At 39.6% G+C, this 10,142-nt stretch overlaps 1 pseudogene across 1 annotated transcript in view; it reads left to right on the top strand.

Annotated features, from left to right (window-relative positions):
- The window catches only part of LOC309658861 (large ribosomal subunit protein uL24 pseudogene), a 23,369-nt pseudogene extending 13,227 nt beyond the window's left edge, over positions 1-10,142 (top strand). Inside the window, exon 2 of the transcript XR_014268313.1 lies at positions 9,275-10,142. The product of XR_014268313.1 is annotated as a large ribosomal subunit protein uL24 pseudogene (transcript). The remainder of the gene's footprint in view (positions 1-9,274) is intronic.

The following is a 10,142-nucleotide window of genomic DNA, read 5'->3' as shown; positions in this document are numbered from 1 at the left end:
TAAAGAAAGTCACTTAGAACAGGGGTCCCCAGCCCCCGGGCCGCGGACTGGTACCAGTCTGCAGCCTGTTAGGAACTGGGCTGCACACACAGCAGGAGGTGAGCGGCAGGCAAGCAAGGAAAGCTTCATCTGCCACTCCCCATCCCTCTCCATCACTGGCATTACCGTCAGAACCATCTCCCCCCCACCCCCCATCCGTGGAAAAACTGTCTTCCACGAAACCGGTCCCTGGTGCCAAAAAGGTTGGGGACCGCTGATTTAGAAGGCACAAAATTATTAAAGAAAAAGTTCTGGAAGCTACTACAGATAAATCTGTTTCCCTGGTAAATATCAAGTCTTTTGACATTCTGTGTCTCTGAACCACATAGTTTTGTTTTGTTTGTACTGGACAGAGCATTTAACTAATCTCTTGGTGTTTGCGTAAGGAACCTGGGCCAACTGTAGATAAGGAAGGGATTGGAAAATATCTGGGGCTTTCTCTGACCTTTTTCTGGGCTACCTTGCGTCTTACCCACTGTAGAATATGCTGATTTTCTCACAGGTGAGGATGATGAGCAATTCTCAGAGGTTAGAGGAGCTGCTGCCTTCAATCTAGGTTGTTGGATTATATCTCCCTGAATGGCCATGCACATTTTTGTCAACTTCTAGGGGTGAGATGCAGCTCCAGCAATGATATCTGGTAAAGCACCTCAAGGGACAGAAAAGGCGGATGATCTCCTCAGCCACTTCACCAAGCATCTGGCTCTGTTCAGCTCCGCCACAAACCTGGCTCCAGTATTGGACTGTCCTTGCACACCTAATATCAGTGTACAGAGGATGGTTATTTCCTTAAGCACTGAGAGCTAAGGCATTGCTGGCTTTCACTGCTGAGGATCTGTGGACAAGTCTGATGTCTCCTTACATACAAATACATCAGACCACGACAGGATATACTGAAGGATCCATAAGGTGTCTCGGACATGCTGTAAGCACCACCCAGACTTCAAATCTGAGCACCGTCAGTCCCCACCCCGTGACCGCCTTTTACCTTCTATAGCTAATCATTTGCCAATTTATGTTTATTCAACATACGCAAGGTTTTTCATTCCTTTCTAGGGCTACTCTCACTTACTTCAGGCCCTCTCACTGACACTGTAATATTAAATTCTAAACTGCATTTCCAGCCCCAATGCATCTTAGACATGCTAGCCGACTAAGCATTTGAAACCCGATTCCCATCGTGTTAATTTCTGCTCAATCTTTCTCAGTGGTTTCCTGTTGCATATATAATTATGGGTAACCTCAGCCTGGCATCTCTTAAAATTAAGCTCAAATTTGCATTTTCCAGCCTTAATTTCCTAGTACCTATTTCATACATTCAACTCTAACGTAACCACCCGGAAAAGCTGAAACTTTCTTACATATGTGCCGTTTTTCATATTGTGCCTCGGTCCTCCTTTGAAACTTTTTCCACGTGAGTAGGAGCCGGTTTTGTTTTCCTTCACAACCTCCACTACTCCAAGTGCAGAGCCATTTACATAGCTAGTTTTCAGTACACTTTTGTGGAACTGAATTAGAAAATGAAGTTCTTCAGGTACAATCCAAGATCCATTCTCTCATAGTTATATGTGTCAGGTATTGTTCTAGGGCTAGAGATAAAAAAACTGAACACAACAACGGGAGTAAATTTATGCCCTCATGAAGCTCAAATGGGGGAAGCAGGGGTAGGAGATGCAGACATTAAACAAATAAATAAGCAACATACTTAGAATGTTATATGAGATGTGAGCTATAGAGAAAAGCAGAGTGGGGAGGGGGATGGGAAGTACCAGAAGTGGCTGGGTTGGGGAGGAGAAATTTTAAATGATGGTGATCACAGAGGGTCCTTCTGAGAAAGTGACATTTGAACAAAATACTTAAAGGGTAGGAACTCGTGGCTACTGAGGGAAAAAAGCATTCTAAAGACAGGCACAAGACAGGCAGAGGCCCTGAGGCAGGAACTTTTGGTGTTCTAGTAATAGGTAGCAAGGAGAGCAGAGTGAGCCAGGAAGCGTGTGGTAGATGAGGGTGAGGGTCTCAGTGGACCCTAAGCTATTATGAAGACTTTGACTTTTACCCTAAGTCAAATGCAGAGACTTTGCAGGGCACTGAGCAGAGGAGTTCCATGATCTAAACTGATAGGCCAGGGTAGAAGCAGAAAAACCACTTAGGAGCATCTATCATAAGCTAAGATGGTGACTTGGACTAGGGTGGTGGTGAAGGGTTTGAAAGGAGGTCAGATTCTAGAGGTATTTTAAAAATAGAGCTGATAAGAACTGCTGATGGTTTGAATATGAGATATGAGAGAAAGAGAGAACCAAGGATAATTCCAACGTTATCCCTGAGTAAGTAGAAGGAAGTTGGCATTATTGATATGGGATAAACTATGAGAGGAACAAATTTTAGAGAGTAGGATGGGGAGGGCAGATCAAGATTTTTCTTAGTTTATCAGTGATAATTTAAGGTAGTTCTGGTCTTGTCCAAAGTTTTAATTAGAATGTTCCTTTCTAGCACACCCTGAATTTTATCTCAAAACCTTTTTCTCCTAGTACTCTTATAACACAAATCCCAGAAACCATAGACGACTGACAAATTAAATTACGTTTTAAAAGTTAGTACGGCAAAAACTACCAAAAGCAAAGTCTAAATAAAAATGACAAACCATGAAACAATATTTGTAGCTCATATTATAATCCTAGGTTTCCTAATATATAAAGAACTCGTACAAGTATATAAGAAACAACAATAACAGCCCCGAAGGAAAAATGGACAATGGATATGAACAGATAGTTCATGGAAAAAAATGCCTTTTAAGCATAAGACACTCAATGTCACTCATTTAAAGCTATAATTAGATAACTTCTTCCCTATAAGATTGATAAAGATCAAAAAGGTTAATAACTCAAGATATTGGTTAGAGTATAAGGAAATAAGCATTCTCATATATCAGCTTCTATGGAGGACAATTTGGCAACATCTGTCAATTTTTTAAATGCATACACTCCGACTAAGCAATCTGACTTCTAGCTAGGCATGATAGAGGTGTAGTCATATATTTCTGAAAATATACACACACGAGGTTATGAATTACAACATGGTATATAATTTAAAAAGATTCAACACAACTTACATACACAATAATAATAGAGTAATGGTTAAATAAATTGTGGTATATCCATTGTAAACATCCATTAAAAATAATAAGGCAGCTTTGCAAAATATATTATTAAGAGATAAATATATAATTAAAAGAAAAGAGCAAAGTGAAGAATGGTTTGTGTAGTAAGCTACCATAGGTTTTCAAAAATACGAGGGGGACAGAATGTACACATGTATGTTCATAATGGCATGGAATATCTCTGCACGTATATATGGCAAACTGATAAATATGATTGCTCCTGGAAAGCAACTGGGGAGCTGGACAATAAAGGTGGGAAGAAAGTTACTTTTTTAACTAGCTGTTTTAGATCAAGTCTGTTGGAAACAGACATAGACAACAATGAGCAGAGAAGGTTTATTGGGGAGTGAGCTCAAGAGATACACCGGCAAGGGAGACATTAACCCACGATGTAGTTGCAGCGGGGATCTCAGCCTGTCCTACAGTCTTGTGGTGAACTCTGGAGCCGAATGGTCCTTACTCATTGTCCCAAACCGAAGCAAGGAAACCAGGACTTTGCACCCCTGCCTCAGCCAGTCGTTGGCCTAGGGCTGCCCTCTGGGAGGGATGGAGTCTTGGGAGAGCAGCTCACAGCAGCTCGTGCCAATTCCCACCAATATTGCCAGCAGCAGAACCGTGGGTTTCTGAGCCTTGACGATAGGATTGGGGTAAAGTATATTTGAATTTCCTCCAAAATAACTAGATAGAATAGCTTGGGTGGGGCAAGCAAAGAGCCCGTACTCTACTCTGAAATTATAGGAGGCTAGCACTGCAAGTCCCCCATTGAAACTGTCTTTGGAGGCTGGCAGCACTCTTTTTAAATAGATGACTCTGACATCTGTTTGACCTCCTATTCCTCCCATCTCATCCAAGAGGGTCCTTATGTTCCTTTAATGCACGCATCCTCCTTCAGGTGACAGCAGAGGAAAGAGAAATAAGCAAAGTAATCGTGACTTGAGAAAGTAATTTACAATTCTATTTTAAATGAAAAATGCCATATTTTATCTCCCTGTCTAATTTTAGATATTCTTAGCTACATGTAATTTGAAACCATTACATTTTAAAATAGGTTTGGCATCGGACTTCCCTGGTGGTCCAGTGGTTAAGATTCCACACTTCCCATGCAAAGGGACACGGGTTCGATGCCTGGTTGGGGAACTAAGATCCTACATGCCCTGTGGCACGGCCAGAAAATTAAAAATAGGTTTGGCATCCTTATCTTTTTCTTGTGCCTCTTTATTATGAAATTAAAATATTCATATATTACCTAGATTTGTCAAAAAAAATGAGATTGAAAGAGACTTACGAGATAAAATCAGTGGAACTTATTTCAATCTTGAGGGGGGAAAAAAAGACCAGTGCAAATGAATAGTTTTGAGACAATCAGGGCAAGTTGTACATGGACTGGATATTAGATTATACCAAGAAATTATTGACAATTGGATATAATTTTAAGAGTCTTTATTACCAATTCATGTTGAATTATTTGTGAGTGAAATAATGTCTGGGATTTGTTTTAAATACTGCAGCTAAAAAGAGGGGCAGAAAGGTGATGGGATAGATGAAAAAATATTGGTAAAACATCAGTAATTGTTGAAGCCAAGCATGGGCACCTGGGGTTTAATGTGCTACACTTCTTACTTTTGTTTTATTTGACGATTTTCATAATGAAAATGACAAAAATTCATGTATCTAAATACACATATGAACTGTGTCATCTCCCTAAACTGTATCATTTAAAAAAAGAAAACCAGCACCTATACAAATGATAATTCTCCTTTGGTTTGACGTAATTAGTGGGATCATCAGACCTTTAATTGTTCACACATGACTGGCTGTATTAGGCTGTAACCTGACATTCCACCATTGTAATTTCCTGCACACAGGCATTACGTAGACGACAGTCTAGGCTAATGATTGTAGCTGTGAAAAACAAGACAAAAGACAGGTTAGTGTTTCCCAGTACTTGTCAGAGTGAAGCCACATCATATGCTTTTTATTCCATGGCAGAGTCCCACGTACTGGCATATAAATGTGTCCCACTGAATTGATTTATTAATTAATTTGGGCGAGTTTCAGCTGCAGGAATGTGTGCCCATTCTCTACTGGTCTGTATCTTCCATGGACAAAACAACACATTGCTTGAAGCTCATTGCTAAATTATTTCTAACAATAATTATGTTCAGATATTAAGTCCTCTGTGGTTTCTGAGTTCAGGTCATTTATACTATTAAATGGTGCTTCTCAAACTGTTTGTCTTTTGGAACTCTTTACATTCTTAAAAATTATTTTTTAATTTTATTTTTAAATTTATTTTATTTTTTAGTTTATTATTATATATATTTTTGGGCTGCATTTGGTCTTTGTTGCTGCACACGGGCTTTTCCCTAGTTGCGGCAAGCGGGGGCTACTCTTCGTTGCGGTGCGCAGGCTTCTCATTGCGGTGGCTTCTCTTGTTGCGGAGCACGGGCTCTAGGCACACGGGCTTCAGTAGTTGTGGCTCGTGGGCTCAGTAGTTGTGGCTCGCAGGCTCAGTAGCTGTGGCTCGCGGGCTCTAGAGCGCAGGCTCAGTAGTTGTGGTGCATGGGTTTAGTTGTTCCGTGGTATGTGGAATCTTCCCAGACCAGGGATCAAACCCGTGTCCCCTGCATTGGCAGGCGGATTCTTAACCACTGCACCATCAGGGAAGTCCCTTAAAAATTATTGAGGGCCTCAAAAGAGTTTTTGTTTATGTGGGTTTTATCTATTGATATTTACTATGTTAGACATTGGAACCAAAATGAAAAATTAATTAAATAATAATAAACTCATATGTTAACATAATGTTTTTAAGAAAAATAACTATTTTTCTTAAATATGAGAGAGGGACCAAATCGGTACATCCTGTTAATGTCTTGTTTAATTGAAGGCAGCTGGAGTCTCATAGCTACTTGTGCATTGACACTGTTGCCATATCACCTAACACGCAGCCTTCAGAAAACTCCGTGGTACACTAGTGCAAGAATGAGAAGGAAAAAGTCAAATAATGTCTTATTATTATGCAAATAGATTTGACTTCCTAGATCCTCCCCAAAAGGTCTTAGGGAGCCTCAGGTGCCCCAGGATCCCACTTTGAGAACGGCTGCCAGATAATGTGTGTGTATTTGGGAAAGCTTGCCCACATGTGAAAGTGAGAGAGTGGACCCACCTGACTCAGAAGCATGGAGACACAGTGACCTCAGGCCACTGGCCAGTACTACAACCCACAACATTTACCACTACCACAGAAAGGGTTCCTCAGAATCTGATCTAAAGAGAAAAATTTTACCCTTGCTATCTTAGTCTGTTCAGGCTGCTCTAACAGAATTCCATTGATTGGGTGAATTAGAAACAAGAGAAATTTATTTCCCACAGTTCTGGAGGCTGAGAAGTCCAAGATCAAGGCACCGGCTGATTTGGTGTCTGGTGAGAGCCTGCTTCCTGTTTCACGTCAGAAGTCTTTTCCCTGTGTCCTCACACTGAGAAATGAGTAGGGAGCTCTCTGGGCTTTCTTTTATAAGGGCACTAATCTCACTCATGAGGGCTCCCCCCTCAAGGCCTAATCACCTCCCCAAACCTGCCCCCCTCACCCCGGCCAAATACCTTCCACATTGGTTAATTCACATTTAGCACATCCATTGGGGCTGGGGGACACCAACATTCAGTCTATAGACCTTACCTAAAAAAATATTCTAACTGAAGTTTTAAAAGGTTTTAAAACAGAGATTTAACGTGCTCTCATTACACAGAGTCTTTTGGAAATTTAAACAATATTTAATAGTAAAGTTTTTGTTTAAGGCTCCATTTATGACTTTTATTGTCATATATTTTATTTGTCCAACATCTAAAACTTTTATTTTCCCAGGTAATGCTTGGCATAGTTTGTGGTATTAATCTTTCCAATGCATTATTTTTTCTGCACTTCTTATTATGGGGTGGTATTTGTTTCCATTCAGTAAGACATATTTAAACAAGCAGCTTTGGTCAACATTCCACTACTAATGCATTATATTTTTAAAGTAACTTTTATTTATTTATTTCTAATTATAAAAGTAAAACATACTCATTGAAAAAAATTTAGAAAAAGAAAAAAAACAGAAAAATATAAAGTGCAAAATAAAGATCACATATAATCCCAGCTTCCAGAGACAACTACTGACAATATTTTGTGGTCTAGTCCTCCAGATTTTATTCTATACATCACATCAATTTGTCATCACAGTACATAGATAGATGTCTGAAAATCAGATGTAGCAAACAATTAAAATGTGGCCCATTTGCTTTAATGTTTGGTGTAAATTGAACAATGATGGTGACAGACTTTGCAAAAATACATGGCTTTACTTTATACTAAAAGAGCATCTTGTGAATCTGGGCACTTAGTGTCAGAATATATTTTTCATAATTTACTAAGGCTAGGAAGAGTTCATTTATTGATGTTACTAATCTATCTAGATTTTGGTCTCAAGATCATATTCTTCCTTATGGACAGATAAGCCAGAGTTTACCAATTTGTTGGCAAGACTGTAATTTTGTAAATTACAGGGCCTGATAGAACATCACATAATTTTACACAGATGCTTCAGTAAAAGAAGCATCTTATGAGACCTTCTGAATTAACCAAACATGTTCTTGTCTCACTGTTGTTTAGCTTACCACGTTAATTACCCTTTTCATATATTTACTCTGAGGTGCTCATCCAGTTATTCTCTGAACAGATGGTCCCCAGAAGTTACCTCATTCAGAATAGGGTAATTAAGCATGAAAATTATGATACGAAGTATAGTCCCGTTTTCCACAGAAAATGCTACAAAATCCTGCAGACGGGGTGGATTTAAACAAAGTGTCTTCAGGTGTTATGCTTAGAACAGAGAGTGAAGGAGGCCCATACTTGGGTAAAGCAGGTTACAAGAATAGAAGCTGTTGTTCGGGTATTTCCAGTTAGTAAGGGAAGAACTTTCAGAGCTCACTGGCTATCCAACTCCCTGAGGTTTTTAGTGGTAAATCCCAAGTGAATATGTCAGGTTTTTCTAGGGCCTGATCTTTCTGCATGAAACTTTTGAATTACAAGACAGTTATGAAGTATTTTTTGCTTTGGTATATTAAATGTCTGGTTTTAATTCAGACATTTGGGAATTGTATGAAATCTTCAAGATGTAAAGTTTAGTCCAGTCTAGTGGATGATCTATACAGTGGTGGTTAACAGGTCTAAACCCCTATCCTAAAGTGTGTTTTGGAAATTTGTGGGGCTATTTTTATCCCTCACAATGATTGGAGGATGCAACACTAGCATTTAAAGAGTGGGGACCAGGAATGCTAAACCACCTGCAGTGTGGAAGTATCTCCCACAACAAAGAATTATCCTTGTTTTGCACAACTGTCCAGTGTTCCACCAGACTAAACCCACTACAGATATAAATCAATGGTAATTTTGTAGATTTTAATAATGAAGAGCTTGTTGCTGTTATTGTTGTTGTTACTTTTACAAGAAGTTACAAAAAATACCCTGTGATTTAGGGGAAGGTGGTGTGAAGAAGGAAACATGAACGGATGAAAGACATAGTCTTTGAATAATTTACCAACTCTGATCTTCCTTCCTACGTGATGCATGATTATAATTCTAAAAAGAATTGACAGTAAATAAACTGGAAAGGGAGCTACTAGTACTGATTGAATAATTTCCCTTTTTAAAGACATTTTTAAAACTTGGTAGGCATCCCAATGTGTCGCTTGTAGTAGTGTTGAAATTATGTAATGGCATACATGAAAAACTGTTTAGCAAATCTGTAGATTTAAAAGTCTGATAGCCCTGGTGGGGTGTGAATATTAATACCATTTACTTATTCATTTGTGGGAATAACCTACCTCCTCATTTTCTCCACTAAGATTGTATGTTGTCTTGGCACATGATCCTTAAATTTCCTTCTCTCATCATCTACAAATATAGACCACATTTGTTCCCCTGCTCTTTCATTTTCTGCTTTTCTTTTATGGAATATCTTCTGAGCCTCTTCCTTCTCTTAAATCCAGTCCTATCGATTGCAAGGAGTTGCAAGGATCTGACTATTTCATGTCTTCCAGGGCTTCACCACTACTCAGAAGTATGGTCCAAGGACGAACAGCATCAGCCTCACCTGGGACCTTGTTGGAATTGCAGAATCTCAGGTCCTTCCAGAACTACTGAATCAGGATCTGTGTTTTTTTTTTACAAGATCTCCAGGGCAATCGTATGCATGACTAAAGTTTGAGAAGCACTGTGAGAGTGTAGCCATGCCCGATGGTTCACTTATTGAAATAGTGAAAAATTGCATAATATTTTATTATAAATTATGTTATGGGCTGAATTGTGTCCCCTTAAAATTCCCCCTCAGAATGTGACTGTATTTGGAGACAGAGCCTTTACAGAGGTGATTAAGTTAGAATGAGGCCCTTAGCATGGGACTTAATTCAATCTGAGTGAGATCAAAACAGTATGATACTGGCATAAAAACAGACACATTGATCAGTGGAGCAGAAAGAACGCCTAGAAGTAAACTCACACATATATGGTAAATTAATTTATGACAAAGGAGCCAAGAATATACAATGGGGAAAGGATAGTCTCTTTAATAAATAGTGTTGGGGGCTTCCCTGGTGGCGCAGTGGTTGAGAATCTGCCTGCCAATGCAGGGGACACGGGTTCGGGCCCTGGTCTGGGAAGATCCCACCTGCCACGGAGCAACTAGGCCCGTGGGCCACAACTACTGAGCCTGCGTGTCTGGAGCTTGTGCTCCGCAACAAGAGAGGCCGCGATAGTGAGAGGCCCACGCACCGCGATGAAGAGTGGCCCCTGCTCGCCGCAACTAGAGAAAGCCCTCGCACAGAAATGAAGACCCAACACAGTCAAAAATAAAAATAAGTAAATAAATAAAAATTAAAAAACAAAACAAAACAAAACAAAAAAAATAAA

Source organism: Balaenoptera physalus, assembly GCF_965194825.1.
Source record: "Balaenoptera physalus genome assembly, chromosome: 3".
Taxonomy (NCBI): Eukaryota; Metazoa; Chordata; class Mammalia; order Artiodactyla; family Balaenopteridae; genus Balaenoptera; species Balaenoptera physalus.
The sequence above is the reverse complement of the archived record's forward strand: the minus strand, read 5'-3'. Positions and strand labels throughout refer to the sequence as shown.